This window comes from Gorilla gorilla, chromosome 4, assembly GCF_029281585.2.
Source record: "Gorilla gorilla gorilla isolate KB3781 chromosome 4, NHGRI_mGorGor1-v2.1_pri, whole genome shotgun sequence".
NCBI lineage: Eukaryota > Metazoa > Chordata > Mammalia > Primates > Hominidae > Gorilla > Gorilla gorilla.
This window is the reverse complement of record NC_073228.2, coordinates 1,680,768-1,703,834: the sequence shown is the minus strand read 5'-3', so window position 1 is coordinate 1,703,834 and position 23,067 is coordinate 1,680,768.

The following is a 23,067-nucleotide window of genomic DNA, read 5'->3' as shown; positions in this document are numbered from 1 at the left end:
TGGCGGTGAAGACATTTCCATGTTCATACAGATAGCGGTGTAGATATTTCCATGTTCATACAGATAACCGTGTAGATATTGCCATGTTCATACCGATAGCGGTGCTGATACTTCCATGTTTATACAGGTAGCGGTGTAGATATTTCCATGTTTATACACATAGCGGTGTAGATATTTCCATGTTTATACAGATAGCGGTGTAGATATCTCCATCTTAATACAGATGGCGGTGTAGATATTTATATGTTATTACAGATGGCGTTGCAGATATTTCCATGTTCATACGGATGGCGGTGAAGGTATTTCCATGTTCATACAGATGGCGGTGTAGAAACTTCCATGTTCATACTGATAGCGGTGCTGACATTTCCATGTTTATACTGGTAGCGGTGTAGATATTTCCATGTTTATACAGATAGCAGTGTAGATATTTCCATGTTTATAGAGATAGCGGTGTAGATATTGCCATGTTCATACCGATAGCGGTGCTGATACTTCCATGTTTATACAGGTAGCGGTGTACATATTTCCGTGTTTATACAGATAGCGGTGTAGATATTTCCATGTTCATACAGATAGCGGTGTAGATATTTCAATGTTTATACAGATAGCGGTGTAGACATCTCCTTCTTAATACAGATGGCGGTGTAGATATTTCCATGTTCATACAGATGGCGGTGTAGATATTTCCATGTTTATAGAGATAGCGGTGTAGTTATTTCCATGTGCAAAGAGATAGCTGTGTAGATATTTCCATTTATATGCAGATAGTTGTGTAGATATTTCCATTTTCATGGAGATAGCGGTGTAGATATTTCCATGTACAAACAGATAGCGTTGTAGATATTTCCATGTTCATACAGATAGCGGTTTAGATATTTCCATGTTTATACAGATAGCGGTGAATTTGTATGCATGTTTACACAGATAGCGGTGTTGATATTTCCATGTTCATCCAGACGGCTGTGTAGACATATCCATGTTCATACAGATGGTGGTGAAGATATTTCCATGTTCATACAGATGGCTGTGTAGATATATCCATGTACATACAGATGGCGGTGACGATATTTCCATGTTCATACAGACGGTGGTGTAGATATTTCCATGTTCATACAGATAGCGGTGCTGATATTTCCATGTTTATACAGGTAACGGTGTAGATATTTCCATGTTTATACAGATAGCGGTGTAGATATTTCCATGTTTATACAGATAGCGGTGTAGATATTTCCATGTTTATACAGATAGCGGTGTAGATATCTCCATCTTAATACAGATGGCGGTGTAGATATTTATAAGTTCCTACAGTTGGCGGTGCAGATATTTCCATGTTCATACGTATCGCGGTGAAGATACTTCCATGTTCCTACAGATGGCGGTGCAGAAACTTCCATGTTCATACTGATAGCGGTGCTGATATTTCCATGTTTATACAGGTAGCGGTGTAGATATTTCCATGTTTATACAGATAGCGGTGTAGATATTTACATGTTTATACACATAGCGGTGTAGATATTTCCATGTTTATACAGATAGCGGTGTAGATATTTCCATGTTTATGCAGATAATTGTGTAGATATCTCCATCTCAATACAGATGGCGGTGTAGATATTTAAATGTTCATACAGATGGCTGTGTAGACATGTCCATGTTCATACAGATGGCGGTGAAGATATTTCCATGTTCATACAGATAGCGGTGTAGATATTTCCAACTTCATAGAGATAGCGGTGTAGATATTTCCATGTTCATACAGATGGCTTTGTAGATATATCCATGTTCCTACAGATGGCGGTGAAGATATTTCCATGTTCATCCAGATGGCTGTGTAGATATTTCCATGTTCATACAGATAGCGGTGCTGATATTTCCATGTTTATACAGGTAGCATTGTAGATATTTCCATGTTTATACAGATAGCGGTGTAGATATTTCCATGTTCATACAGATAGCGGTGCATATATTTCCATGTTCATACAGATAGCCGTGTAGATATTGCCATGTTTATACCGATAGCGGTGCTGATACTTCCATGTTTATACAGGTAGCGGTGTACATATTTCCATGTTTATACAGATAGCGGTGAAGATGTATGCATGTTTACACAGATAGCGGTTTAGATATTTCCATGTTCATACAGATAGCGGTGTAGATATTTCCATGTTCATCCAGATGGCTGTGTAGATATATCCATGTTCATACAGATGGCGGTGAAGATATTTCCATGTTCATACAGAGAGCGGTGTAGATATTTCCATGTTCATACAGATAGCAGTGTAGATATTTCCATGTTTGTACAGATAGCGGTGTAGATATCTCCATCTTAATACAGATGGCGGTGTAGATATTTATATGTTCATACAGATGGCTGTGCAGATATTTCCATGTTCATACAGACGGCGGTGTAGATATTTCCATGTTCATACAGATAGTGGTGTAGTTATTTCCATGTGTAAAGAGATAGCTGTGTAGATATTTCCATGTATATGCAGATAGCTGTGTAGATATTTCCATTTTCATGCAGATAGCGGTGTATATATTTCCCTGTTCAAACAGTTAGCGGTGTAGATATTTCCATGTTCAGAAAGATAGCGGTGTAGATATTTCCATGTTTATACACATAGCGGTGAAGATATATGCATGTTTACACAGATAGCGGTATAGATATTTCCATGTTCATCCTGATGGCTGTGTAGATATTTCCATGTTTATACAGATAGCGGTGAAGACGTATGCATGTTTACACAGATAGCGGTGTAGATATTTCCATGTTCATCTAGATGGCGGTGAAGATATTTCCATGTTCATACAGATAGCGGTGTAGATATTTCCATGTTCATACAGAAAGCGGTGTAGATATTTCCATGTTCATACCGATAGCGGTGTATATATTTCCATGTTCATACAGAGAGCAGTGTAGATATTTCCATTTTCAAGCAGATAGCGCTGTATGTATTTCCATGTTCAAACAGATAGCGGTGTAGATATTTCCATGTTCATAAAGATAGCGGTGTAGATATTTCCATGTTTATACAGATAGCGGTGAAAATGTATGCATGTTTACACAGATAGCGGTGTAGATATTTCCATGTTCATCCAGATGGCTGTGTAGATATATCCATGTTCATAGAGAAGGCGGTGAAGATATTTCCATGTTCATACAGATAGCGGTGTAGATATTTCCATGTTCATACAGATAGCCGTGTAGATATTGCCATGTTCATACCGATAGCGGTGCTGATACTTCCATGTTTATACAGGTAGCGGTGTACATATTTCCGTGTTTATACAGATAGCGGTGTAGATATTTCCATGTTCATACAGATAGCGGTGTAGATATTTCCATGTTCATCCAGATGGCTGTGTAGACATATCCATGTTCAGAAAGATGGCGTTGAAGATATTTCCATGTTCATACAGACGGCGGTGTAGATATTTCCATGTTCATACAGATAGTGGTGGAGTTATTTCCATGTGTAAAGAGATAGCTGTGTAGATATTTCCATGTATATGCAGATAGCTGTGTAGATATTTCCATTTTCATGCAGATAGCGGTGTATATATTTCCCTGTTCAAACAGTTAGCGGTGTAGATATTTCCATGTTCAGAAAGATAGCGGTGTAGATATTTCCATGTTTATACAGATAGCGGTGAAGATGTATGCATGTTTACACAGATAGCGGTGTAGATATTTCCATGTTCATCCAGATGGCTGTGTAGATATTTCCATGTTTATACAGATAGCGGTGAATATGTATGCATGTTTACACAGATAGCGGTGTAGCTATTTCCATGTTCATCCAGATGGCGGTGAAGATATTTCCATGTTCATACAGATAGCGGTGTAGATATTTCCATGTTCATACAGAAAGCGGTGTAGATATTTCCATGTTCATACCGATAGCGGTGTATATATTTCCATGTTCATACAGAGAGCAGTGTAGATATTTCCATTTTCAAGCAGATAGCGCTGTATATATTTCCATGTTCAAACAGATAGCGGTGTAGATATTTCCATGTTTATACAGATAGCGGTGTAAATGTATGCATGTTTACACAGATAGCGGTGTAGATATTTCCATGTTCATCCAGATGGCTTTGTAGATATATCCATGTTCATAGAGATGGCGGTGAAGATATTTCCATGTTCATACAGATAGCGGTGTAGATATTTCCATGTTCATACAGATAGCGGTGTAGATATTTCCATGTTCATACAGATAGCGGTGTAGATATTTCCATGTTCATACAGATAGCGGTGTAGATATTTCCATGTTCACCCAGATGGCTGTGTAGATATTTCCATGTTCATACAGATAGCGGTGTAGATATTTCCATGTTCATACAGATAGCGGTGTAGATATTTCCATGTTCATCCAGATGGCTGTGTAGATATATCCATGTTCATACAGATGGCTGTGAAGATATTTCCATGTTCATACAGATAGCAGTGTAGATATTTCCATGTTCATACAGATAGCCGTGTAGATATTGCCATGTTCATACCGATAGCGGTGCTGATACTTCCATGTTTATACAGGTAGCGGTGTACATATTTCCGTGTTTATACAGATAGCGGTGTAGATATTTCCATGTTTATGCAGATAGCGGTGTAGATATCTCCTTCTTAATACAGATGGCGGTGTAGATATTTCCATGTTCATATAGATGGCGGTGTAGACGTTTCCATGTTTATAGAGATAGAGGTGTAGTTATTTCCATGTGCAAAGAGATAGCTGTGTAGATATTTCCATTTATATGCAGATAGTTGGGTAGATATTTCCATTTTCATGCAGATAGCGGTGTAGATATTTCCATGTTCAAACAGATAGCGGTGTAGATATTTCCATGTCCATACAGATAGCGGTGTAGATATTTCCATGTTTATACAGATAGCGGTGAAGATGTATGCATGTTTACACAGATAGCGGTGTAGATATTTCCATGTTCATACAGACGGCTGTGTAGACATACCCATGTTCATACAGATGGCGGTGAAGATATTTCCATGTTCATACAGATGGCAGTGTAGATATATCCATGTTCATACAGATGGCGGTGAAGATATTTCCATGTTCATACAGACGGCGGTGTAGATATTTCCATGTTCATACTGATAGCGGTGCTGATATTTCCATGTTTATACAGGTAGCGGTGTAGATATTTCAATGTTTATACAGATAGCGGTGTATATATTTCCATGTTCATCCAGATGGCTGTGTAGATATATCCATGTTCATACAGATGGCGGTGAAGACATTTCCATGTTCATACAGATAGCGGTGTAGATATTTCCATGTTCATACAGATAACCGTGTAGATATTGCCATGTTCATACCGATAGCGGTGCTGATACTTCCATGTTTATACATGTAGCGGTGTAGATATTTCCATGTTTATACACATAGCGGTTTAGATATTTCCATGTTTATACAGATAGCGGTGTAGATATCTCCATCTTAATACAGATGGCGGTGTAGATATTTATATGTTCATACAGATGGCGGTGCAGATATTTCCATGTTCATACGGATGGCGGTGAAGATATTTCCATGTTCATACAGATGGCGGTGTAGAAACTTCCATGTTCATACTGATAGCGGTGCTGACATTTCCATGTTTATACTGGTAGCGTTGTAGATATTTCCATGTTTATACAGATAGCAGTGTAGATATTTCCATGTTCATACAGATAGCGGTGTAGATATTTCCATGTTCATACAGATAGCGGTGTAGATATTTCCATGTTCATCCAGATGGCTGTGTAGATATATCTATGTTCATACAGATGGCTGTGAAGATATTTCCATGTTCATACAGATAGCAGTGTAGATATTTCCATGTTGATACAGATAGCCGTGTAGATATTGCCATGTTCATACCGATAGCGGTGCTGATACTTCCATGTTTATACAGGTAGCGGTGTACATATTTCCGTGTTTATACAGATAGCGGTGTAGATATTTCCGTGTTCATACAGATAGCGGTGTAGATATTTCCATGTATATGCAGATAGCGGTGTAGATATCTCCTTCTTAACACAGATGGCGGTGTAGATATTTCCATGTTCATACAGATGGCGGTGTAGATATTTCCATGTTTATAGAGATAGAGGTGTAGTTATTTCCATGTGCAAAGAGATAGCTGTGTAGATATTTCCATTTATATGCAGATAGTTGGGTAGATATTTCCATTTTCATGCAGATAGCGGTGTAGATATTTCCATGTTCAAACAGATAGCGGTGTAGATATTTCCATGTCCATACAGATAGCGGTGTAGATATTTCCATGTTTATACAGATAGCGGTGAAGATGTATGCATGTTTAAACAGATAGCGGTGTAGATATTTCCATGTTCATACAGACGGCTGTGTAGACATATCCATGTTCATACAGATGGCGGTGAAGATATTTCCATGTTCATACAGATGGCTGTGTAGATATATCCATGTTCATACAGATGGCGGTGAAGATATTTCCATGTTCATACAGACGGCGGTGTAGATATTTCCATGTTCATACTGATAGCGGTGCTGATATTTCCATGTTTATACAGGTAGCGGTGTAGATATTTCAATGTTTATACAGATAGCGGTGTATATATTTCCATGTTCATCCAGATGGCTGTGTAGATATATCCATGTTCATACAGATGGCGGTGAAGACATTTCCATGTTCATACAGATAGCGGTGTAGATATTTCCATGTTCATACAGATAACCGTGTAGATATTGCCATGTTCATACCGATAGCGGTGCTGATACTTCCATGTTTATACAGGTAGCGGTGTAGATACTTCCATGTTTATACACATAGCGGTTTAGATATTTCCATGTTTATACAGATTGCGGTGTAGATATCTCCATCTTAATACAGATGGCGGTGTAGATATTTATATGTTCATACAGATGGCGGTGCAGATATTTCCATGTTCATACAGATGGCGGTGTAGATATTTCCATGTTCATACTGATAGCGGTGCTGATATTTCCATGTTTATTCAGGTAGCGGTGTAGATATTTCAATGTTTATACAGATAGCGGTGTATATATTTCCATGTTCATCCAGATGTCTGTGTAGATATATCCATGTTCATACAGATGGCGGTGAAGGCATTTCCATGTTCATACAGATAGCGGTGTAGATATTTCCATGTTCATACAGATAACCGTGTAGATATTGCCATGTTCATACCGATAGCGGTGCTGATACTTCCATGTTTATACAGGTAGCGGTGTAGATATTTCCATGTTTATACACATAGCGGTTTAGATATTTCCATGTTTATACAGATAGCGGTGTAGATATCTCCATCTTAATACAGATGGCGGTGTTGATATTTATATGTTCATACAGATGGCGGTGCAGATATTTCCATGTTCATACAGATGGCGGTGTAGAAACTTCCATGTTCATACTGATAGCGGTGCTGACATTTCCATGTTTATACTGGTAGCGTTGTAGATATTTCCATGTTTATACAGATAGCAGTGTAGATATTTCCATGTTTATACACATAGCGGTGTAGATATTTCCATGTTTATACAGATAGAGGTGTAGATATTTCCATGTTTATGCAGATAGTGGTGTAGATATCTCCATCTTAATACAGATGGCGGTTTAGATATTTCAATGTTCATACAGATGGCGGTGCAGATATTTGCATGTTCATACAGATGGCGGTGTAGATATTTCCATGTTCATACAGATAGCGGTGTAGTTATTTCCATGTGTAAAGAGATAGCTCTGTAGATATTTCCATGTATAAGCAGATAGCTGTGTAGATATTTCCATTTTCATGCAGATAGAGGTGAAGATGTATACATGTTTACACAGATAGCGGTGTAGATATTTCCATGTTCATACAGATAGCGGTGTAGATATTTCCATGTCCATACAGATGGCTGTGTAGATATATATATGTTCTTACAGATGGCGGAGAAGATATTTCCATGTTCATACAGATAGCGGTGAAGATATTTCCATGTTCATACAGATAGCGGTGTAGATATTTCCATGTTCATACAGATAGCGGTGTAGATATTTCCATGTTCATACAGATAGCGGTGTAGATATTTCCATGTTCATCCAGATGGCTGTGTAGATATATCCATGTTCATAGAGATGGCGGTGAAGATATTTCCATGTTCATACAGATAGCGGTGCAGATATTTCCATGTTGATACAGATAGCTGTGTAGATATTGCCATGTTTATACCGATAACGGTGCTGATACTTCCATGTTTATACAGGTAGCAGTGTAGACATTTCGATGTTTATACAGATAGTGGTGTAGATATTTCCATGTTTATACAGATAGCGGTGTAGATATTTCCACGTTCATACAGATAGCGATGTAGATATTTCCATGTTCATCCAGACGGCTGTGTAGACATATCCATGTTCATACAGATGGCTGTGAAGATATTTCCATGTTCATACAGATAGCGGTGTAGATATTTCCATGTGTATACAGATAGCGGTGAAGATGTATGCATGTTTACACAGATAGCGGTGTAGATATTTCCATGTTCATACAGATAGCGGTGTAGATATTTCCATGTTCATCCAGACGGCTGTGTAGACATATCCATGTTCATACAGATGGCGGTGAAGATATTTCCATGTTCATACAGATGGCTGTGTAGATATATACATGTTCATACAGATGGCGGTGACGATATTTCCATGTCCATACAGATGGCGGTGCAGATATTTCCATGTTCATACAGATAGCGGTGCTCATATTTCCATGTTTATACATGTATCGGTGTACATATTTCCATGTTTATACAGATAACGGTGTAGATATTTCCATGTTTATACAGATAGCGGTGTAGATATCTCCATCTAAATACAGATGGCGGTGTAGATATTTAAATGTTCATACAGATGGCGCTGCAGATATTTCCATGTTCATACAGATGGCGGTGTAGATATTTCCATGTTCATACAGATAGCGGTGTAGTTATTTCCATGTGTAAAGAGATAGCTGTGTAGATATTTTCATGTATAAGGAGATAGCTGTGTAGATATTTCCGTTTTCATGCAGATAGCGGTGTATATATTTCCCTGTTCAAACAGTTAGCGGTGTAGATATTTCCATGTTCATAAAGATAGCGGTGTAGATATTTCCATGTTTATACAGATAGCGGTGAAGATGTATGCATGTTTACACAGATAGCGGTGTAGATATTTCCATGTTCATCCAGATGTCTGTGTAGATATATCCATCTTCATACAGATAGAGGTGTAGATATTTCCAGGTTCATACAGATAGCGGTGCAGATATTTCCATGTTCATCCAGATGGCTGTGTAGATATATCCATGTTCATACAGATGGCGGTGAAGATATTTCCATGTTCATACAGATAGCGGTGTAGATATTTCCATGTTCATACAGATAGCGGTGTAGATATTTCCAAGTTTATACAGATAGCGGTGTAGATATCTCCATTTTAATACAGATGGCTGTGTAGATATTTATTTGTTCATTCTGATGGCGGTGCAGATATTTCCATGTTCATACAGATGGCGGTGTAGATATTTCCATGTTCATACAGATAGCGCTGTAGTTATTTCCATGTGTAAAGAGATAGCTGTGTAGATATTCCCATGTATATGCACATAGCTGTGTAGATATTTCCATTTTCAAGCAGATAGCGGTGTATATATTTCCCTGTTCAAACAGATATCGGTGTAGATATTTCCATGTTCATACAGATAGTGGTGTAGATATTTCCATGTTCATACAGATAGCGGTGTAGCTATTTCCATGTTCATACAGATAGCGGTGTGGATATTTCCATGTTCATAGAGATAGCGGTGTAGATATTTCCATGTTTATACAGGTAGCGGTGTAGATATTTCCATGTTTATACAGATAGCGGTGAAGATGTATGCATGTTTACACAGATAGCGGTTTAGATATTTTCATGTTCATCCAGATGGCTGTGTAGATATTTCCATGTTCATACAGATAGCTGTGTAGATATTTCCATGTTCATCCAGATGGCTGTGTAGATATATCCATGTTCATACAGATAGAGGTGCAGATATTTGCATGTTCATACAGATAGCGGTGCAGATATTTCCATGTTCATCCAGATGGCTGTGTAGATATATCCATGTTCATACAGATGGCGGTGAAGATATTTCCATGTTCATACAGATAGCGGTGTAGATATTTCCATGTTCATACAGATAGCGGTGTAGATATTTCCATGTTCATACAGGTACGGGTGTATGTATTTCCATGTTCATACAGACAGTGGTGTAGATATTTCTATTTTCATGCAGATAGCGGTGTATATATTTCCCTGTTCAAACAGTTAGCAGTGTAGATATTTCCATGTTCCTAAAGATAGCGGTGTAGATATTTCCATGTTTATACAGATAGCGGTGAAGATGTATGCATGTTTTCACAGATATCGGTGTAGATATTTCCATGTTCATCCACATGGCTGTTTAGATATATCCATGTTCATACAGATGGCGGTGAAGATATTTCCATGTTCATACAGATAGCGGTGTAGATATTTCCATGTTCATACAGATAGCGGTGTAGATATTTCCATGTTCATACAGATAGCGGTGTATGTATTTCCATGTTCATACAGATAGCGGTGTAGATATTTCCATGTTCATCCTGATGGCTGTGTAGATATTTCCATGTTCATACAGATAGCGGTGTAAATATTTCCATGTTCATACAGATAGCCGTGTAGATAATTCCATGTTCATCCAGATGGCTGTGTAGATATCTCCTTCATAATACAGATGGCGGTGTAGATATTTATATGTTCATACAGATGGCGGTGCACATATTTCCATGTTCATACAGATGGTGGTGAAGATATTTCCATGTTTATAGAGATAGCGGTGTAGTTATTTCCATGTGCAAAGAGATAGCTGTGTAGATATTTCCATGTATATGCAGATAGCTGTGTAGTTATTTCCATTTTCCTGCAGATAGCGGTGTAGATATTTCCATGTTCAAACAGATAGCGGTGCAGATATTTCCATGTTGATACAGATAGCGGTGTGGATATTTCCATGTTTATACAGATAGCGGTGTAGATATTTCCATGTTCATCCAGACGGCTGTGTAGACATATCCATGTTCATACAGATGGCGGTGAAGATATTTCCATGTTCATACAGATGGCTGTGTAGATATATCCATGTTCATACAGATGACGGTGAAGATTTTTCCATGTTCATACAGATGGCGGTGTAGATATTTCCATGTTCATACAGATAGCGGTGCTGATATTTCCATGTTTATACAGGTCGCAGTGTAGATATTTCCATGTTTATGCAGATAGCGGTGTAGATATTTCCATGTTTATACACATAGCGGTGTAGATATTTCCATGTTCATACAGATAGCGGTGTAGATATTTCCATGTTCATACAGATAGCGGTGTAGATATTTCCATGTTCAAACAGTTAGCGGTGTAGATATTTCCATGTACATAAAGATAGCAGTGTAGATATTTCCATGTTTATACAGATAGCGGTGAAGATGTATGCATGTTTACACAGATAGCGGTGTAGATATTTCCATGTTCATCCACATGGCTGTGTAGATATATCCATGTTCATACAGATGGCGGTGAAGATATTTCCATGTTCATACAGATAGCGGTGTAGATATTTCCATGTTCATACAGATAGCGGTGTAGATATTTCCGTGTTCATACAGATAGCGGTGTATGTATTTCCATGTTCATACAGATAGCGGTGTAGATATTTCCATGTTCATCCTGATGGCTGTGTAGATATTTCCATGCTCATACAGATAGCGGTGTAGATATCTCCATCTTAATACAGATGGCGGTGTAGATATTTATATGTTCATTCAGATGGCGGTGCATATATTTCCATGTTAATACAGATGGCGGTGTAGATATTTCCATGTTCATACAGATAGCGGTGTAGTTATTTCCATGTGTAAAGAGATAGCTGTGTAGATATTTCCATGTATACGCAGATAGCTGTGTAGACATTTCCATTTTCATGCAGATAGCGGTGTATATATTTCCCTGCTCAAACAGTTAGCGGTGTAGATATTTCCATGTTCATAAAGATAGCAGTGTAGATATTTCCATGTTTATACAGATAGCGGTGAAGATGTATGCATGTTTACACAGATAGCGGTGTAGATATTTCCATGTTCATCCAGATGGCTGTGTAGATATATCCATGTTCATACAGATAGCGGTGTAGATATTCCCATGTTCATAAAGATAGCAGTGTAGCTATTTCCATGTTCATACAGATAGCGGTGTAGATATTTCCATGTTCAAGGAGATAGCGGTGTAGATATTTCCATGTTCATACAGATAGCTGTGCTGCTATTTCCATATTTATACAGGTAGCGGTGTAGATATTTCCATGTTTATACAGATAGTGGTGTAGATATTTCCATGTTTATAGAGATAACGGTGTAGATATTTCCATGTGTAAAGAGATAGATGTGTAGATATTTCCATGTATATGCAGATATCTGTGTAGATATTTCCATTTTCATGCAGATAGCGGTGTAGATATTCCCATGTTCAAATAGATAGCAGTGTAGATATTTCCATGTTCATACAGATAGCGGTGCAGATATTTCCATGTTTATACAGATAGCGGTGAAGATGTATGCATGTTTACACAGATAGCGGTGTAGATATTTCCATGTTCATCCAGATGGCTGTGTAGACATATCCATTTTCATACAGATGGCGTTGAAGATATTTCCATGTTCATACAGATAGTGGTGTAGATATTTCCATGTTCATACGGATAGCGGGTTAGGTATTTCCATGTTCATCCAGATGGCTGTGTAGATATATCCATGTTCATACAGATGGCGGTGAAGATATTTCTATGTTCATACAGATGGCGGTGTAGATATTTCCATGTTCATCCAGATGGCTGTGTAGATATATCCATGTTCATACAGATGGCGGTGAAGATATTTCCATGTTCATACACATAGCGGTGTAAATATTTCCATGTTCATACAGATAGCGGTGTAGATATTTCCATGTTCATACAGATATCGGTGTAGATATTTCCATGTATATACAGATAGCGGTGTAGATATCTCCTTCTTTATACAGATGGCGGTGGAGATATTTATATGTTAATACAGATGGTGGTGCAGATATTTCCATGTTCATACAGATGGCGGTGTAGATATTTCCATGTTTATAGAGATAGCGGAGTAGATATTTCCATGTGTAAAGAGATAGCTGTGTAGATATTTCCATGTATATGCAGATATCTGTGTAGGTATTTACATTTTCATGGAGATAGCGGTGTATATATTTCCATGTTCAAATTGATAGCAGTGTAGATATTTCCATGTTCATACAGATAGCGGTGCAGATATTTCCATCTTTATACAGATAGCGGTGAAGATGTATGCATGTTTACACAGATAGCGGTGTAGATATTTCTATGTTCATACAGATAGCGGTGTAGATATTTCCATGTTCATCCAGATGGCTGTGTAGACATATCCATTTTCATACAGATGGCGTTGAAGATATTTCCATGTTCATACAGATAGCGGTGTAGATATTTCCATGTTCATACAGATAGCGGGTTAGATATTTCCATGTTCATTCAGATGGCTGTGTAGATAAATCCATGTTCATACAGATGGCGGTGAAGGTATTTCCATGTTCATACAGATGGCTTTGTAGATATTTCCATGTTCATACCGATAGCGGTGCTGTTATTTCCATGTTTATACAGGTAGCGGTGTAGATATTTCCATGTTCATACAGATAGCGGTGTAATATATTTCCATGATTATACAGACAGCAGTGTAGATATTTCCTTGTTTATACAGATAGCGGTGTAGATTTCTCCTTAATACAGACGGCGGTGTAGATGTTTATATGTTCATACAGATGGCGGTGCAGATATTTCCATGTTCATACAGATAGAGGTGTAGATATTTCCATGTTCATACACATAGTTGTGTAGATATTTCCATGTTCATACAGATAGAGGTGTAGATATTTCCATGTTCATAGAGATAGCGGTGTAGATATTTCCATGTTCATACAGATAGCGGTGCTGATATTTCCATGTTTATACAGGTAGCGGTGTAGATATTTCCATGTTTATACAGATAGCGGTGAAGATGTATGCATGTTTACACATATAGCTGTGTAGATATTTTCCTGTTCATCCAGATGGCTGTGTAGAAATTTCCATGTTCATACAGATAGCGGTGTAGATATTTCCACGTTCATCCAGATGGCTGTGTAGATATATCCATGTTCATACAGATGGCAGTGAAGATATTTCCATGTTCATACAGATAGCGGTGAAGATATTTGCATCTTCATACAGATAGCAGTGTAGATATTTCCGTGTTCATACCAATAGCGGTGCTGATATTTCCATGTTTATACAGGTAGCGGTGTAGATATTTCCATGTTTATACAGATAGCGGTGTGGATATTTCCATGTTTATACAGATAGCAGTGTAGATATTTCCATGTTTATACAGATAGCGGTGTAGATATCTCCTTCTTAATACAGATGGCAGTGTAGATATTTATATGTTCATAGAGATGGCGGTGCAGATATTTCCATGTTCATACAGATGGCGGTGTAGATATTTCCATGTTCATACAGATAGCGGTGTAGTTATTTCCATGTGTAAAGAGATAGCTGTATAGATATTTCCATGTATATGCAGATAGCTGTGTAGATATTTCCATTTTCATGCAGATAGCGGTGTATACATTTCCCTGTTCAAACAGATAGCGGTGTAGATATTTCCATGTTCATACAGATAGTGGTGTAGATATTTCCATGTTCATACCGATAGCGGTGTTGATATTTCCATGTTCATCCAGATGGCTGTGTAGATATATCCATGTTCATACAGATAACGGTGTAGATATTTCCATGTTCATACAGATAGCGGTGTAGATATTTCCATGTTCATACAGATAGCGGTGTAGATATTTCCATGTTCATACAGACAGCGGTGTAGATATTTCCATGTTCATAGAGATAGCGGTGTAGATATTTACATGTTCATAGAGATAGCGGTGCTGATATGTCCATGTTTATACAGGTAGCGGTGTAGATATTTCCATGTTTATACAGATAGTGGTGTAGATATTTCCATGTTTATACAGATTGCGGTGTAGTTATTTCCAAGTTTATACAGATAGCGGTGTAGATATCTCCATCTTAATACAGATGGCGGTGTAGATATTTATATTTTCATACAGAGGGCGGTGCAGATACTTCCATGTTCATACAGATGGCGGTGTAGATATTTCCATGTTCATACAGAGAGCGGTGTAGTTATTTCCATGTGTAAAGAGATGGCTGTGTAGATATTCCCATGTATATGCAGATAGCTGTGTAGATATTTCCATTTTCAAGCAGATAGCGGTGTATATACTACCCTGTTGAAACAGATAGCGGTGTAGATATTTCCATGTTCATACAGAAAGCGGTGTAGATATTTCCATGTTCATACAGATAGCGGTGTACCTATTTCCATGTTCATACAGATAGCGGTGTGGATATTTCCATGTTCATAGAGATAGCGGTGTAGATATTTCCATGTTTATACAGGTAGTGGTGTAGATATCTCCATGTTTATACGGATAGCGGTGAAGATGTATGCATGTTTACACAGATAGCGGTGTAGATATTTTCATGTTCATCCAGATGGCTGTGTAGATATTTCCATGTTCATACAGATGGCGGTGAAGATATTTCCATCTTCATACAGATAGCGGTGTAGATATTTCCATGTTTATGCAGATAGTGGTGTACATATTTCCGTGTTCATACGGATAGCAGTGTAGCTATTTCCATGTTCATACAGATAGCGGTGTAGATATTTCCATGTTCATCCAGATGGCTGTGTAGATATATCCATGTTCATACAGTTGGCGGTGAAGATATTTCCATGTTCATCCAGATGGCTGTGTAGCTATTTACATGTTCATACAGATAGCAGTGCTGATATTTCCATGTTTATACAGGTAGCAGTGTAGATATTTCCTTGTTTATACAGAAAGCGGCATAGATATTTCCATGTTTATACAGATAGCGGTGTAGATATTTCCAAGTTTATGCAGATAGCGGTGTAGATATTTCCATCTTAATACAGATGGCGGTGTAGATATTTAAATGTTCATTCAGATGGCTGTGTAGACATATCCATGTTCATACAGATGGCGGTAAAGATATTTCCATGTTCATTCAGATAGCGGTGTAGATATTTCCATGTTCATACAGTTAGCGGTGTGGATATTTCCATGTTCATACAGATGGCTGTGTACATATATCCATGTTCCTACAGATGGCGGTGAAGATATTTCCATGTTCATACAGATGGCGGTGTAGATATTTCCATGTTCATACAGATAGCGGGGCTGATATTTCCATGTTTATACATGTAGCGGTGTAGATATTTCCATGTTTATACAGATAGCGGTGTAGATATTGCCATGTTTATACACATTGTGGTGTAGATATTTCCATGTTCATACAGATAGCGGTGTATGTATTTCCATGTTCATACAGATAGCGGTGTAGATATTTCCATTTTCATGCAGATAGCGGTGTATATATTTCCCTGTTCAAACAGTTAGCGGTGTAGATATTTCCATGTTCATAAAGATAGCGGTGTAGATATTTCCATGTTTATACATATAGCGGTGAAGTTGTATGCATGTTTACACAGATACCGGTGTAGATATTTCCACGTTCATCTAGATGGCTGTGTAGATATATCCATGTTCATACAGATGGCGGTGAATATATTTCCATGTTCATACAGATAGCGGTGTAGATATCTCCATCTTAATACAGATGGCGGTGTAGATATTTATATGTTCATACAGATGGCGGTGCAGATATTTCCATGTTCATATGTATGGCGGTGAAGATATTTCAATGTTCATACAGATGGCGGTGTAGAAACTTCCATGTTCATACTGATAGCGGTGCTGATATTTCCATGTTTATACAGGTAGCGGTGTAGATATTTCCATGTTTATACAGATAGCAGTGTAGATATTTCCATGTTTATACACATAGCGGTGTAGATATTTCCATGTCTATACAGATAGCGGTGTGGATATTTCCATGTTTATGCAGATAGTGGTGTAGATATCTCCATCTTAATACAGATGGCGGTGAAGATATTTAAATGTTCATACAGATGGCGCTGCATATATTTCCATGTTCATACAGATGGCGGTGTAGATATTTCCATGTTCATACAGATAGCGGTGTAATTATTTCCATGTGTAAAGAGATAGCTGTGTAGATATTTCCATGTATAAGCAGATAGCTGTGTAGATATTTCCGTTTTCATGCAGATAGCGGTGTATATATTTCCCTGTTCAAACAGTTAGCGGTGTAGATATTTCCACGTTCATAAAGATAGCGGTGTAGATATTTCCATGTTTATACAGATAGCGGTGAAGATGTATGCATGTTTACACAGATAGCGGTGTAGATATTTCCATGTTCATCCAGATGGCTGTGTAGATATATCCATGTTCATACAGATAGAGGTGTAGATATTTCCATGTTCATACAGATAGTGGTGCAGATATTTCCATGTTCATCCAGATGGCTGTGTAGATATATCCATGTTCATACAGATGGCGGTGAAGATATTTCCATGTTCATACAGATAGCGGTGTAGATATTTCCATGTTCATACAGATAGCGGTGTAGATACTTCCATGTTCATACAGATACGGGTGTATGTATTTCCATGTTCATACAGATAGTGGTGTAGATATTTCTATTTTCATGCAGATAGCGGTGTATATATTTCCCTGTTCAAACAGTTAGCGGTGTAGATATTTCCATGTTCCTAAAGATAGCGGTGTAGATATTTCCATGTTTATACAGATAGCGGTGAAGATGTATGCATGTTTTCACAGATATCGGTGTAGATATTTCCATGTTCATCCACATGGCTGTGTAGATATATCCATGTTCATACAGATGGCGGTGAAGATATTTCCATGTTCATACAGATAGCGGTGTAGATATTTCCATGTTCATACAGATAGCGGTGTAGATATTTCCATGTTCATACAGATAGCGGTGTATGTATTTCCATGTTCATACAGATAGCGGTGTAGATATTTCCATGTTCATCCTGATGGCTGTGTAGATATTTCCATGTTCATACAGATAGCAGTGTAAATATTTCCATGTTCATACAGATAGCCGTGTAGATATTTCCATGTTCATCCAGATGGCTGTGTAGATATCTCCTTCATAATGCAGATGGCGGTGTAGATATTTATATGTTCATACAGATGGCGGTGCAGATATTTCCATGTTCATACAGATGGTGGTGTAGATATTTCCATGTTTATAGAGATAGCGGTGTAGTTATTTCCATGTGCAAAGAGATAGCTGTGTAGATATTTCCATGTATATGCAGATACCTCTGTAGATATTTCCATTTTCATGCAGATAGCGGTGTACGTATTTCCATGTTCAAAGAGATAGCGGTGTAGATATTTCCATGTTCATCCAGATGGCTGTGTAGATATATCCATGTTCATACAGATAGCGGTGTGGATATTTCCATGTTTATACAGATAGAGGTGTAGATATTTCCATGTTCATCCAGACGGCTGTGTAGACATATCCATGTTCATACAGATGGCGGTGAAGATATTTCCATGTTCATACAGATGGCTGTGTAGATATATCCATGTTCATACAGATGACGGTGAAGATTTTTCCATGTTCATACAGATAGCGGTGCTGATATTTCCATGTTTATACAGGTCGCAGTGTAGATATTTCCATGTTTATGCAGATAGCGGTGTAGATATTTCCATGTTTATTCACATAGCGGTGTAGATATTTCCATGTTTATACAGATAGCGGTGTAGATATCTCCATCTTAATACAGATGGCGGTGTAGATATTTATATGTTCACACAGATGGCGGTGCAGATATTTCCATGTTCATACAGATGGCGGTGAAGATATTTCCATGTTCATACAGATAGCGGTGTAGATATTACCATGTTTATACACATAGCGGTGTAGATATTTCCATGTTTATACAGATAGCGGTGTAGATATCTCCATCTTAATACAGATGGCGGTGTAGATATTTCCATGTTCATACAGATAGCGGTGTAGTTATTTCCATGTGTAAAGAGATAGCTGTGTAGATATTCCCATGTATATGCAGATAGCTGTGTAGATATTTCCATTTTCAAGCAGATAGCAGTGTATATACTTCCCTGTTCAAACAGATAGCGGTGTAGATATTTCCATGTTCATACAGATAGTGGTGTAGATATTTCCATGTTCATACAGATAGCGGTGTATCTATTTCCATGTTCATACAGATAGCGGTGTGGATATTTCCATGTTCATAGAGATAGCGGTGTAGATATTTCCATGTTTATACGGGTAGCGGTGTAGATATTTCCATGTTTATACAGATAGCGGTGAAGATGTATGCATGTTTACACAGATAGCGGTGTAGATATTTCCATGCTCATCCAGATGGCTGTGTAGATATATCCATGTTCATACAGATAGAGGTGTAGATATTTCCATGTTCATACAGATAGCGGTGCAGATATTTCCATGTTCATCCAGATGGCTGTGTAGATATATCCATGTTCATAGAGATCGCGGTGAAGATATTTCCATGTTCATACTGATAGCGGTGTAGATATTTCCATGTTCATACAGATAGCGGTGTAGATATTTCCATGTTCATACAGATAGGGGTGTATGTATTTCCATGTTCATACAGATAGTAGTGTAGATATTTCTAGTTTCATGCAGATAGCGGTGTATATATTTCCCTGTTCAAACAGTTAGCGGTGTAGATATTTCCATGTTCCTAAACATAGCGGTGTAGATATTTCCATGTTTATACAGATAGCGGTGAAGATGTATGCATGTTTTCACAGATATCGGTGTAGATATTTCCATGTTCATCCACATGGCTGTGTAGATATATCCATGTTCATACAGATGGCGGTGAAGATATTTCCATGTTCATACAGATAGCGGTGTAGATATTTCCATGTTCATACAGATAGCTGTGTAGATATTTCCATGTTCATACAGATAGCGGTGTATGTATTTCCATGTTCATACAGATAGCGGTGTAGATATTTCCATGTTCATCCTGATGGCTGTGTAGATATTTCCATGTTCATACAGATAGCGGTGTACATATTTCCATGTTCATACAGATAGCGGTGTAGATATTTCCATGTTCATCCAGATGGCTGTGTAGATATATCCATGTTCATACAGATGGCGGTGAAGATATTTCCATGTTCATACAAATGGCGTTGTAGATATTTCCATGTTCATACAGATAGCCGTGTAGATATTTCCATGTTCATACAGATAGCGGTGTAGATATTTCCGTGTTCATACAGATAGGGCTGTAGATATATCCATGTTCATACAGATGGCGGTGAAGATATTTCCATGTTCATACAGATAGCGGTGTAGATATTTCCATGTTTATACAGATAGCGGTGTAGATATCTCCTTCATAATACAGATGGCGGTGTAGATATTTAAATGTTCATACAGTTGGCGGTGCAGATATTTCCATGTTCATACAGATGGCGGTGTAGAAACTTCCATGTTCATACTGATAGCGGTGCTGATATTTCCATGTTTATACAGGTAGCGGTGTAGATATTTCCATGTTTATACAGATAGCAGTGTAGATATTTCCATGTTTATACACATAGCGGTGTAGATATTTCCATGTCTATACAGATAGCGGTGTGGATATTTCCATGTTTATGCAGATAGTGGTGTAGATATCTCCATCTTAATACAGATGGCGGTGAAGATATTTAAATGTTCATACAGATGGCGCTGCATATATTTCCATGTTCATACAGATGGCGGTGTAGATATTTCCATGTTCATACAGATAGCGGTGTAATTATTTCCATGTGTAAAGAGATAGCTGTGTAGATATTTCCATGTATAAGCAGATAGCTGTGTAGATATTTCCGTTTTCATGCAGATAGCGGTGTATATATTTCCCTGTTCAAACAGTTAGCGGTGTAGATATTTCCACGTTCATAAAGATAGCGGTGTAGATATTTCCATGTTTTTACAGATAGCGGTGAAGATGTATGCATGTTTACACAGATAGCGGTGTAGATATTTCCATGTTCATCCAGATGGCTGTGTAGATATATCCATGTTCATACAGATAGAGGTGTAGATATTTCCATGTTCATACAGATAGTGGTGCAGATATTTCCATGTTCATCCAGATGGCTGTGTAGATATATCCATGTTCATACAGATGGCGGTGAAGATATTTCCATGTTCATACAGATAGCGGTGTAGATATTTCCATGTTCATACAGATAGCGGTGTAGATATTTCCATGTTCATACAGATACGGGTGTATGTATTTCCATGTTCATACAGATAGTGGTGTAGATATTTCTATTTTCATGCAGATAGCGGTGTATATATTTCCCTGTTCAAACAGTTAGCGGTGTAGATATTTCCATGTTCCTAAAGATAGCGGTGTAGATATTTCCATGTTTATACAGATAGCGGTGAAGATGTATGCATGTTTTCACAGATATCGGTGTAGATATTTCCATGTTCATCCACATGGCTGTGTAGATATATCCATGTTCATACAGATGGCGGTGAAGATATTTCCATGTTCATACAGATAGCGGTGTAGATATTTCCATGTTCATACAGATAGCGGTGTAGATATTTCCATGTTCATACAGATAGCGGTGTATGTATTTCCATGTTCATACAGATAGCGGTGTAGATATTTCCATGTTCATCCTGATGGCTGTGTAGATATTTCCATGTTCATACAGATAGCAGTGTAAATATTTCCATGTTCATACAGATAGCCGTGTAGATATTTCCATGTTCATCCAGATGGCTGTGTAGATATCTCCTTCATAATGCAGATGGCGGTGTAGATATTTATATGTTCATACAGATGGCGGTGCAGATATTTCCATGTTCATACAGATGGTGGTGTAGATATTTCCATGTTTATAGAGATAGCGGTGTAGTTATTTCCATGTGCAAAGAGATAGCTGTGTAGATATTTCCATGTATATGCAGATAGCTCTGTAGATATTTCCATTTTCATGCAGATAGCGGTGTAGGTATTTCCATGTTCAAAGAGATAGCGGTGTAGATATTTCCATGTTCATCCAGATGGCTGTGTAGATATATCCATGTTCATACAGATAGCGGTGTGGATATTTCCATGTTTATACAGATAGAGGTGTAGATATTTCCATGTTCATCCAGACGGCTGTGTAGACATATCCATGTTCATACAGATGGCGGTGAAGATATTTCCATGTTCATACAGATGTCTGTGTAGATATATCCATGTTCATACAGATGACGGTGAAGATTTTTCCATGTTCATACAGATAGCGGTGCTGATATTTCCATGTTTATACAGGTCGCAGTGTAGATATTTCCATGTTTATGCAGATAGCGGTGTAGATATTTCCATGTTTATTCACATAGCGGTGTAGATATTTCCATGTTTATACAGATAGCGGTGTAGATATCTCCATCTTAATACAGATGGCGGTGTAGATATTTATAAGTTCACACAGATGGCGGTGCAGATATTTCCATGTTCATACAGATGGCGGTGAAGATATTTCCATGTTCATACAGATAGCGGTGTAGATATTACCATGTTTATACACATAGCGGTGTAGATATTTCCATGTTTATACAGATAGCGGTGTAGATATCTCCATCTTAATACAGATGGCGGTGTAGATATTTCCATGTTCATACAGATAGCGGTGTAGTTATTTCCATGTGTAAAGAGATAGCTGTGTAGATATTCCCATGTATATGCAGATAGCTGTGTAGATATTTCCATTTTCAAGCAGATAGCAGTGTATATACTTCCCTGTTCAAACAGATAGCGGTGTAGATATTTCCATGTTCATACAGATAGTGGTGTAGATATTTCCATGTTCATACAGATAGCGGTGTATCTATTTCCATGTTCATAC